Genomic DNA, 13,567 nt, shown 5'->3' with positions numbered 1-13,567 from the left:
GGAAGCCGTCCCAACATCTGGACGCCGTCCAGCTCTTCACATCTGGACGCCGTCCAGATGAACTACCAGGTTCTGATTTGGTTGGCCGTTTACCATTTAATTCTAACTATGCTACGCACCTCCGATTAGCATGTAACTTGTTATAACATGCTTATATATGATTAAAAACCTCAGAAAAATGGTTCGGGACCCGACCCGAACGTGTTGACTTTTTCGCTGACTTTGACTTGACCAAAGTTGACTTTTGTTTAAACTTAACCAAATACCTATGCGATCATCCTAACATGCTTTTATATTTGAATCATGCATGAAACTTGGCAACGTGATTTACATGCTTTATGTAATCGAGTCGTAACGAGCCATAGGACTAATTGAACAACTTTGACCCATCGTGTTTACCGTTATTGATACAACCTACTTGTTTAGGTCAAGACTAGCAATTGTCCTTGCACACGTTTACTTGTGAAGTACTTTATTACTCGTGCACTCAAGGTGAGATCATAGTCCCATCTTTACTCTTTTAAACTAACATTTGGGATGAGAAAACATAAACGTTTCATTTTACAAAGTGAACACAAGTATGAAAACAAACAATTTACATACGAGTTAGAACAAAATCCTCAATTCGATTATCATTAGTTACACTTGCCGGGTGTAAGCAAGAAATTATGTTGTATGGCCATATGGGTTTGACAAACCCTCATTCGGACGGTTCGCTACCGTTACTTCGGATGAAATATATTTTCGAGAAACAGTGTATGTTCTAACACTATTGTGATGGGGTTCTATGGAAGGAAAGTTAAGCCTTGATAATTGGGTGCTCGTGATAACAATTTTTGGAATGGTTTACTATTATTGAAATGTTATAAATCTTGTGGTTCATTTGTACTTACTTACTTACTTAAACCTATGATTTCACCAACATTTTCGTTGACAGATTTCTATGTTTTTCTCAGGTCTTTGAACGATATGTGATACATGCTTCCGCTCATTATTTTGATACTTGCATTGGATGTCCAGTATATATGCATACATGGAGCGTCTTTTGGCTACTTTTAAATTGTGTCGCATAGGTTTCAATTGTACTTATAACTTTGTAACGTAACTTGTGGTTGAACTATTCTTGTAAACTTTGAAACAATCTTTACATTTGAAATGAATGCGATATATTTTTGTTCAAATGTTGTTTTAAAGACTTATGACCACATAATGGGACCTAAGTAGACGGCGCCGTCAATGACAATTTTGTAAGGTCGCTACAGATGGTATCAGAGCGTTGGTTGTAGGGATTTAGAGTTCATTGGTGTCAACCCCGAGTCATAGGGTACATTAGTGAGTCTAGACTACAACCGGCATATAGACTTGAAGTAGGAATTAATTGACTACTTGTGAATTTATACTCGAACTCTTCTATTCCCATCTAACTCTTATTCCATCTAAATCTCATGTTGTTTAATTTGATTGACACGCCACCTTGACTATATGGAATTGTTGAGTCCCCAAAATAATTAAGGATTTAATTATGACAAAACTGTAATTTACTTGCACTAAAATGCTATGTGCAGCCAGCACAAGTTTGTTTATGTATAGACAGCAGATATTGCTGTGTCAAGTGTAGTTTGCTGCTCAGTCTACCAGCACAAGGTAGACAGTGTTCTTCAATTAGCACATGATGTATACTCAGCAGTTCAAGAATATCAAGTGTCTCAGCAATGAAGAACCATCACAGCTGGAATGTAGCTTACTACACAAGACAGCTATGCTCCATTATAAGCATAGTAGTTTTCCGAGTGGTCTACATCAATTGTACTATTCAACAGAAGTCAAAGACAAAGTTAAAGAAAAAAGGACACGTGTCGGCGGCTGACAAGTGACCTTACAAGACCACGTGGGAATGCAGAAGTTTAACGCATGTGCAGACATGGGTTATACTTTGTCAACACCTAGGGAACATAACATTCTATTTGTTTAATCAAATAGTGGTGCCAAACCGAATTGGGATGTTCCTTCAAGTAGCTACCAAAGAGGAAAGAGGAGAGCATGCTCTCTGATGCAGTTTTCCCCACAAGTACAAACATCTTATGTACCAGTGGACAATAAAACCATTACACGATTAATATGACTACCATAAATTGTTGTATCCACTATTGTAACAACTAGTGGTGTGGGTTTTATTTATTTAGAGTCAAAAACGTGTAATAGCTTTTAGTTTACCTCTTAGCTTTATTCTAGGTAATCTGTATCAACCAACTATCATTCCGCCAAGGATAGTTGTGATTCTTTGTGATTCAATCAATAAAGAATAACCGTTGAAAATTACCTGTGACTCTATTTAATTTACATGTTTGAATACTAATCGTGTTTAACTGTTAAGTTAATTAAAAGAAATTGTATTCACCCCCCCCCCCCCCCTCTACAATACTTCTGTTGTTATCAAGGGACCAACAACTGGTATCAGAGCTTCAGTCTTGATAATTAATATTTTGGATCTGAATTCTCTCATGGCTGCATATTCAAATACAGCTTACCTTGAAAATGGCTCATCCAATAGACCACCCAAATTTGATGAAGATGAGTATGAAACTTGGAAGGCAAGATTCATGCTTCACCTTGAGTCTATTGACCTACTCATGCCTGATATTGCCACAGATGGTCCATTTGTTCCCACTGAGACTATTGGTAGTGCTCCAGCTACAGCTGACACTCCTGCTGTTCCTGGCAGAGAGGTTATTCTCACTCCTTCTAGATGGGATGCTGAGGATAAACGTCGTGTTGGACTTGACCCTAAAATCAGAACCCTATTAGCTATAACTTTGCCTAACCCACTGTTCAAACTGATTAAGGAAAAAGCAAATGCCAAGCTTATGTTGGACTATCTAGATGTCACCTATGAGGGTATGGGAGAAGTAAGGCAGAACAGAATGATTGCTTTAAAAAGAGAATATGAAATGTTCTTTGCCTACAAGAATGAAACCCTTAAGCAAACCTTTATTAGGTTTAACTCCTTGATTGCAGACCTGATCACTTTGAATGTCACCTATACTGAATTTGAACAAGTAAACAAATTCATTGATTCACTGCCTACTAAATGGAAATCTGTTACTGACCCTTTAAGAACCACTCAGACCTTAAAGAACTTTAACATGTCTTCTCTCTACAGTTCACTTTAGAACCATGAGAAAGCAGAGGCTAAATTTGAACTTAACTTGAAAGAAAACTTTAGGTCTCCCCCCACCACTTCAAAATCTTCTAAGACAGATGATACTGCTCTTATTGTTGCTGCTAAAAAGAAAGTTCAAAAGGCTTTACTGGTTCAAAAGTTGTTGGCAGAAGAAGAGACAGCTGAGAGTGATGTGGATAGTGGTACTGGGTCTGAAGAAAGCTGTGATGATGAAAGTGATTTAGAAGGGTTTGCTGAAGGTATGGCTTTGCTGGCTAGGCAGTTCAAAAGGTTCAATCGTAATAGAACCAGTAAGTCATACAAAGGGAGTAAGAAACCGAGTCCTAGGTATAGCAGCAAGTCAGTCAAGGGTCCTAAATCTGAGTGTTATAATTGTGGGAAGGTTGGAAATTTTGCTGCTGAATGCATGTCCAGGAAACCTTCAACTTCACATGCTAACTCTTTCTCAAAAACTGACAAGTACAAGAACAAGTACAAAGCTATGAAAGCTCATATGAAGGAAAGTGCTAAGACTGATAAGAAGGGTAAAAATCCAGAAAAGGTTCTAGTTGCTGAGCATCATGATTGGGATGAAACCAGCTCGTCGTCATCCTCTAATAGTGATACTGATGATGATGGTGCTGGTTATGTTCCAGATAAAAAGCTGTGTTTAATGGCTAAGGAGGTCAATGAGTCTGATGAGGATGATAGTGGTAGTAAGTTTTTGGCTGATATGAAGGAAGCTGATCAGAAAAGAGACTCACCTCAATGGAAAACTGAATTGATGTATAAGGGCATTCAAAACAAGCAAATCTGGTATCTCGATAATGAATGTTCGAGACATATGACCGGATGTAAGTCCCTGCTGATGGACTATCAAGAAAAAGATGGTCCAGTTATTTCGTATGGAGATAATTCGTTGGGTTACACAAAGGGTTTTGGTACTTTGACAAATGGGAATGTCACATTCTCAAATGTTGCATATGTCGTTGGGCTTAAACATAATTTACTCAGTATAAGCCAACTGACAAGTAAGAATAAGATAGTCCAATGCAGAAAGAAAATTAGCACTATTTTTGATAAGACATGGAAGCCACTGCTGACTGCAAAACGTCATGAAAACATGTATCAAATTGACATGAACACAGCAGTCACAACAACTGATACTTGTTTCTATTCAAAGGCAGCAGACAACCTGAAGTGGTTATGGCACAAGAGACTCTCACATCTCAACTTCAAAGACATTCACAAATTATCCAGTAGAAGTTTGGTGTCTGGGCTACCCACCATGTCTTATGTAAAGGACAGATTGTGTCCTGGCTGTGAAAAGGGAAAACATCACCATGCCTCATTTAAATCGAAGTAAATCTCATCTGTTGAGAAACCATTTCATTTACTTCATATGGATCTATTTGGTCCTGTTAATGTGGCCAGCTGTAGTGGGAAGAAGTATACACTGGTTATTGTTGATGAATATTCCAGATACATCTGGGTATTCTTTTTGAAGCAAAAGAGTGAAGCTACTGATGAAATTATCAATTTTATCAAAAGAATGGAACTTTTAAATGGGCAACTGGTGAAACAGCTAAGAAGTGATCATGGTACAGAATTCAGAAATGCTACATTAGAAGAATTTTGTGCTGACAAAGGTATTTCACAGAACTTTTCTGCTGTGAGAACACCTCAACAGAATGGTGTTGCAGAAAGAAGAAACAGAACTCTCATTGAAGCAGCAAGATCTATGTTAGCTGAGTCTGGGCTGAAAAATTCATATTGGGCAGAAGCTGTGAACACTGCATGTTTTACCCAGAATAGATCTTTAATAGTGAAAAGACATCAGAAAACTGCTTATGAAGTTCTCAAAGGAAGAAGACCCTCAATTTCATTTCTTCATGTATTTGGCACTCCCCGTTTCATTCTAAACAATAGGGATCAGCTAGGCAAGTTTGATGCTAAGGCTGATGAAGGTATATTCTTGGGATATTCCAACATGTCAAAGGCATATAGGGTTTTCAATAAAAGAAGGGGTTGTTTTGAAGAATCAATTAATGTTACATTTGATGAAACTGCCCCAGCTTCATCTCCCAGTCAAGAAGATGAAGAGTTATTGTTTGAAGAGCCTACTCAGCAAGCTCTTGATGATGAAGAAGAACCAGTTGCAAATCCCTCACCAATCCATGTTGCTGGGTTCTCTGATGATGAGATGGAACACTCTGTTTCATCTGTGTCTAAACCAAGTGGACCTACTGGCTCTACTGAAGTCCTACAACTTGAGCATAGGTCTACTGGTTCTGAAGGATCACAAGCTGGTACTGGTTACATTAATAATGAACAGCTGTCTCCAACTGCTGCTCATACCTTTGAACCAGCCGATGATCAAGATGATGTGTGTTCCACGACAAGCTCACCTATTCATAACACTGGATGGACAAAAGAGCATCCAATTGAGCAAGTTATTGGTAATCTGGCTAGTGGTGTTAAAACAAGAAGACATGCAACCAGCAATTTTTGTAAGCATGTAAATTTTGTGTCTACCATTGAACCTACATGTCCTGATGAAGCAATCAAAGATCCAAACTGGGCAGGAGCTATGCAAGAAGTGATCTCCCAGTTTGATAGGAATAAGGTTTGGACATTAGTACCTAAACCTGATGATGAAACTAAGAAGATCATTGGTACCAAGTGGGTTTTCTAGTACAAGATGGATGAAGATGGGATTGTGATCAGAAACAAAGCTAGATTGGTAGCTCAAGGATTCAAACAGGAAGAAGGATTGGATTATGGAGAGACATATGCTCCAGTGGCTAGGATGGAAGCTATCAGATTTTTCTTGGCATATGCTGTTAAGATGAACTTTAGGGTATTTCAGATGGATGTTAAATCTGCATTTCTAAATGGGAAGCTGCAAGAAGAAGTTTATGTCAAACAGCCTCCTGATTTTGTAAGCAGTAAATATCCAGACCATGTCAACAAGCTAGACAAAGCTCTTTATGGCCTTAAACAGGCTCCAAGAGCATGGTATGAGACACTTCATGTGTATCTCACTGGTATAGGTTTTAAAGTTGGAACAATTGATACCACTCTGTTCTCAAAAGAGACAGATGGTAATCTCTTGCTGGTACAGATATATCTTGATGATATTATTTATGGATCTAAAAATGAGAAACATTGTCAAGATTTTTCAAAACTTATGTCAAAGACATATGAAATGAGCTTACAAAGAGATTTGCAATACTTTTTGGGATTGCAAATTAAACAACTTGATGATGGAATTTTTATAAGTCGGGATAAATATATCAAAGATATGTTAAAGAAATTTGGTCTGACCTGTTTAAAAGATATATGGACCCCAATGGCAGCATCTATTAAAATAGATGCTGATCCCAATGGTGAACCAGTCAATATCACTGAATATAGAGGTATGTTTGGATCCCTACTTTATCTTACAGCCAGCAGAACAGATATTATGTTTGCCACATGTCTCTGTGCCAGATATCAAGCTGATCCTAAAGAGTCACACTTGCTAGCAGTTAAAAGGATATGTAGGTATCTGAAAGCTACTGCTAAACATGGTCTTTGGTATCCCAAAGACCAGGATTTTGAGCTGATTGGGTATTCAGATGCTGACTTTGCAGGGTGTAAAATAGACAGGAAAAGTACTACTGGTGGTTGTCAGTTGCTGGGTGGTAGGCTAGTCAGCTGGACGAGCAAAAAGCAAAATACTGTGTCCACATCTATTGCTGAGGTAGAATACGTTTCTACTGGTATTTGTACTGCTCAAGTACTATGGATGCAAAGCCAGCTGAAGGACTATGGTGTTCATGTTACAAAGACTCCAATCTACTGTGACAACACAAGTGCAATTGCTATCACCAACAATTCTGTGATGCATTCAAGGACGAAGCACATTGACGTTCGATATCATTTCATAAGGGATCATGTTCAAAAATGAGATGTGGAGCTACATTTAATTTCAACAGACCAGCAATTAGCAGATCTATTCACAAAGCCCTTAGATGAGAAACATTTTAACTATCTCATCTCTTAGCTGGGTATGCTTGAACTTTAAATAAAAGACAATTTTGTTGGTGTGCTGGCTCTACAACATGTAGGGTAAACCAGTAAGTCACATTTATTAACTTACTACCTACATGTCAAACACTCAGCACAACAAGGTCTTTTATACTTTGGTTACTCAAAATGTTTTAAATGAAATAATAAATAGCTCACAAAATTAAATGATTCCTTAAAACTGAAACTCATTTACTCCCAATGATTTAAATTAAATTCATGACATATTAAATGTAACAAGGTATTTTGTATTTAGTACAAAACTTATTTTGAGGTCTTTAAATCAATTTTGAATTAAAATCTGCTGCATTTAATGCTGAATGGGAGGCATGAGTGTTCAAGCCGTATATACGTCATTTCAACAGTCTGTGTCTCCTCGAAAGTGTGCCAGTCTGTCACATCTGCCCACGCGCCTGCAGATGACAGTTGCCATTTTCTCTCTCCTGCACTTTCTCACCCAATCAGAACGGATAAAAAAGTGTTTTATCTTCCATAATAACCTTCGGTTATTCATTATTCAAAATCACACACTCTTTTCTCTCAAAATCTTCCAATCTTTCAACTTTCACAACTTCATATCTTCATCTTTACCTATCATCAATGGCAGACCAACTAAAATCACCACATGTTGAAAACCAGCCAGAACAACAACAACAACAACAACAACAACAACCGGTACAATAACCTGATCAACAACCACAACCGGCACCGAAAGAACAGGTTATTCAAGGACCATTATTCAATCTCCACCCAGCTCTGGTTAGGGCTGCTAATGCACCTGAACACACGACTATTCGCCTATCGAGCGGCAAAGCTGCTCATTCACTCTCCATTCCCAAATCAAAAGCCAATATGGGTTATGAAATGCTAATCGACTACATCTGGCAATCCCCTCTGGCTATCACCAGTGTACCTTCACGCTTATATGCTGCCTGCTTGACACAGTTTTGGTATACTGCCACCACTCCCCAGAATTTTCCATGTATTCGTGGCATGGTAACCGAAACCCTAACTTGCTCTTTCACCGTTGAGGTCATCCGCCGTGCCCTTCAATTACCAGATGGACCGTTTGTCAATTCACCAACCAGCGATGTATTCAGATGGGAGGTGCTAGAAATCATTGGGTTTTCTCAACCAATAGCTCATACACCTTTGAGGAAGCATATGCCACCTCTTTGGTACTACTTCTTTGGGCTGCTGACCCAGGGCATCATCCAGAAATCAGGAAGTTTTGACCAGTGCTCAGATTTTGAGCTTAAAATTGGTCATGGTTTGTTGTTCAACAGAAACATTGATTATGCCGGAGAAATTTATTTGAGGCTAAGGGAGATGGTGCAAGCACCTAAACGAACACATTTAATCCCCTTTCCAAGGTTCTTAAGCCTGGTTTTTGAAAATGAGCTGGGTAAAGCTTACCAGCAGATTGCTGATCAATCATAAGACCTGCCTCTAAAACAAGGGGGTATGCCAAAAGATGCACCTGCTGCTCCATATACTGGTTTGACACCAGGCATGCTCGAGTATCTTGCTGCTCGGGGTGGAGCTAACCAATCGACTGCCTCTGGTTCTGCACCAGCTGAGGGGGAGGGTCCTTAGCGTAAGCCAGCTACGCGTAGGAAGCAGCCAGCTACCTCAACTAGAACAGCCATCGTCTCACATACTGGTAAAGCAGTAGTTATATTAGAATCTAGTGCTCTCTGATAATAAAGAACATCCCTAGTCTTATATACTGAATGTGACAATCCGAAAATTTCCAACCAAATTTAAACTTTATCTTTATATTATTCCAACACGATAAGCAAAGTTTGTTAAGTTAAATCTCAATAATTTTAAATTGTGTTCATACATTCATTATAACCTCGACCAAATTCCAACGATTCACGAACAGTTATATATAAATAAATATGTATATATATATGTATATATATTATAACTTGAGAATATTAATAAAGTATTAAACGTATAATACTTTACATGAACGTATTTGTTTCAATATGTTTATCGATGGAATTAGAAGATAATATCAAATGATTAATTTATCAGATACATTGTGATATGATTACGGGTCTATGTTATGAGGTCCACTGTGATTTAAGAAATCTATTTTTTTTTACAACATTCGAAAAATGGTAAAGTGATTTATAAGTAAGAACGTGAAGTGTAACTAACTTAGATGTTGGATATCGACAAGTAAGTAACTCGACATTTTTCATTAAGATGATTTCATACGTTTATTTAACCTTTGAACTTTATCCCATGCTTCACCAACAGAGTGTAATTTAAAAACTTGAAACCTATTATGAATATATATGATTTTACTTTTCTAAAACGTTTTATGATATAACGCTTTCCATTATTTTAACCTTTAAACAAAATGATTCTTAAAAATATATTTGGTTTTAGAAAACAAAATTATTATATTTATTTGATTTAGTTTCAAACGTACAAAAACGTTTTCAGTTTAAAAAGAACTTTATTATTAAAACGTATATAACTTTTATAAATATCTAGAACCACTTTTGACAACTCGTTACTTAACCAGTATGATAAAGATAACGATATTTATATTTTATTTTATTAAATATATATAACGATTTAAATTAATATTATATATATTTATACGCGTATTATACGTACATAGTTTTATACTTTTACTATACTTAAACTTTACCTTTACTTTATTTTTACTTTACTTTAACTTTAATAATTCACTTTAATAATTCATACTTTAATAATTCACTTTAATAATTCATACTTTAATAATTCACTTTAATAATTCATACTTTAATAATTCACTTTAATAATTCACTTTAATAATTCATACTTTAATAATTCAAAAATCTATTATAAATAGAATTCAATAGGTTTCATTATTTCATAGAAACTTAAAAATATTTTTCTCTAAACTCTCTCAATCGATTTACATATATATATTTACTCCGTATTATTTCAAGATATTATTAGTATACATAAAATATTACGTCGGAGTGCGGTCCGAGTGATTTCAAAATTGTTTTTCGAGTGGGATTGGATTAAGGAAATTATGGTTTATAGCTATGGAGGTGATTGGGTATGGTTCATGGGTATGCTCATGAGGTCAATATAGTGTTTATCATCTCCGTTGCGTCTACGTACCTTTCCTGCAATATTGAATCTCAATATTGATACGTGAGTACTCATAATTTAACTTTTACATACTAATAGTGTATCCCTGACTAGTGCTCGAGTATATAGGATTATGCATGTTTGTACTTTTGATATTGCCTTTAGTTAGGTTATGTTGAATCCTGAATTAGTTATATATGCGACTGAGATAAGGTATAAGATATGCATGTCGTTGGAAAGCTAGCGAAAAATTAAGAACTTTTTATTTAGATATCGAATGATTTCGATGAACGGATTTGAAGTTATAGTCCATCGAATTTTTGTATTATTATTAAAAATGATTATTATTATCGTCGTTATTATCATCGTTATTATCGTCGTTCTAGTTTTATCTTATTATTATTATTATTATTATTATTATTATTATTATTATTATTATTATCTTTATCAATAAAAGGATTTATCATTAAAAATTGTTTTTTTATTATTATTACTATCGTTATTATCATTAAAGTTATAATTAGTATTATTATTATTATTATCTAATTATTATTATTATTATCTAATTATTATTATTATTATTATTATTATTATTATTATTATTATTATTATTATTATCATTATTATTATTATCATTATTAATATATATATATATATCATTATTTAAAAATGGTTATTGTTATTATTATTATTATTATATTATCATTATCGTTAATAATGTCATAGTAATTATCATTATTAGTATTATTGTAATTAAAACTAATATTAGTAACACCTAATTATTTTGATTACTATTATTATCATTATTATGAACACGATATAAAAGGCGATTAAAATCTATTAAACGAAACGATTAGGAAATAATGAGTAAGAGTATCATGATGAAATTAAAATATTATAAGATATTGATTTAGATAAAATTATCGTTCTTATTATTTTTATCATTACTATTATTATTAAAAGTATCGTTAGTATGAAAACTATCATTTTAACAAAAATTATCATTTTAACAAAAATTATCATTTTAATAGAAATGTCATTGTTACTATAAAATATCATTTTTATTGTCATTTTAAATAGAATTATTATTTTAAAGATAATATTAAAAATTATCGTAAATATTAAAGTTATCATAATTAGAATTATCGTTTTATCATAATATCATCTTAGTAATTATAAATATTGATATATTTATAATAATAATTATTATTACAAAATAATACAACTTTTACTTACTAACATTATAGATATTATTTTATCAAGTAAATATGTAATACAAACATATTTTACTACGTGTAATAAATTACTTTAATAATACCTATCATATTATCTTTATGATATTAAATGAACCCTATAAATTTTATTACTTAATATATATAAAAGTATATTTTAATATATAAATTTTAATATAAAATTTTATTTATTAATAAATGAATTATATTATTTACTCTAATAAATCTTTTAAAAATATTTAAAAATATAAAACGACGATATTTAAAATATATTATAATCATGTATAAATTTTGGAAATCATTTTGAGTCAAATTGACTTTTGTTGACTTTTGCATATTAGTCTCGAGCATTAGGATTGTGGTACACTATGACCTGACCTAATTGTTAGACAAATATTGACCAACATATAATTATATATAATTAATTTAGGTTCGTGAATCCGAGGCCAACCTTGCACTAGTTCAATGACGTTATATGTATTTTCACTACGAAATACAGTATGGTGAGTTTCATTTGCCTTTTTACCCTTTATATTTTTGGGCTGAGAATACATGCGCAATTTTTATAAATGTTTTACGAAATAGACACAAGTAATCGAAACTACATTATATGGTTGAATTATCGAAATCGAATATGCCCCTTTTTATTAAGTCTGGTAATCTAAGAATTAGGGAATAGACACCCTAATTGACGCGAATCCTAAAGATAGATCTATTGGGCCCAACAAGCCCCATCCAAAGTACCGGATGCTTTAGTACTTCGAAATTTATATCATGTCCGAAGGAGGATCCCGGAATGATGGGGATATTCTTATATGCATATTGTGAATGTCGGTTATCAGGTGTTCAATCCATATGAATGATTTTTGTCTCTATGCATGGGACGTATATTTATGAGAACTGGAAATGAAATTCTTGAGGTCTATTAAAATGATGAAAATGAATGATTATGATAAACTAATGAACTCACCAACCTTTTGGTTGACACTTTAAAGCATGTTTATTCTCAGGTATTAAAGAAATCTTCCGCTGTGCATTTGCTCATTTTAAAGATATTAATTGGAGTCTTTCATGGCATATTTCGAAGAACGTTGCATTCAAGTCATTGAGTTCATTAAAGATTATTATTATTAAGTCAATTTATAGTTGAATAGTGGATATTATGAAATGGTATACATGCCTGTCAATTTTCGATGTAAAGAAAGTTTGTCTTTTAAAAACAAATGCAATGTTTGTAAAATGTATCATATAGAGGTCAAATACCTCGCTATGTAATCAACTATTGTGAATCATTTATAATGTATATGAACGGGTCCTTTCAGTTGGTATCAGAGCGGTGGTCTTAGCGAACCAGGTCTGCATTAGTGTGTCTAACTGATAAGTCGTTAGGATGCATTAGTGAGTCTGGACTTCGACCGTGTCTGCATGTCAAAAGTTTTGCTTATCATTTCTAGTCGGAAATCATCTGCTTATCATCCATAGGAAATTACCTGCTTATCATTATTAGTCTAGATACATCTTGCTACATTAATTGCATGAGTAGTGTATAGACAAAATTCATATCTTAGCGTATCTGCTAAATCATATCTTATCGTATCTGTTACTTTAAACTTTGCCTGACATATCCCGCAAATTCCTCCGTAATCTATGAAATCTTTTGATCTCTATATATAGATATCCTATGTAAATAGAATACCACCCGATAGCCGAAAAATCATTTTATATCGAAAAATCCTTTATCCAATCGTATGAAATGGAATTTGTCATCAGTTCAAGTCACTCGAATTCCGAAATAGAATCTCACTCAAGCTCCGAAAGCAGTGTGACCGGAATGGATCAACCAATCAGTCATCACCTATTCTGGATGAATTGGGGGATGGGTTCGTAGCATCCTCAATCATTGGAAACAAGAAGAAGGCGATCCTTTCCATCCACCACATTGCCCTCTTGGCGAAGAACCTGAAGCACTTACCGGCGAACCTGTTCGAGACACCATTTT

The sequence above is a fragment of the Rutidosis leptorrhynchoides genome, chromosome 1 (genome assembly GCF_046630445.1).
Source record: "Rutidosis leptorrhynchoides isolate AG116_Rl617_1_P2 chromosome 1, CSIRO_AGI_Rlap_v1, whole genome shotgun sequence".
Lineage (NCBI taxonomy): Eukaryota > Viridiplantae > Streptophyta > Magnoliopsida > Asterales > Asteraceae > Rutidosis > Rutidosis leptorrhynchoides.
Note: the sequence above shows the minus strand (reverse complement) of the source record.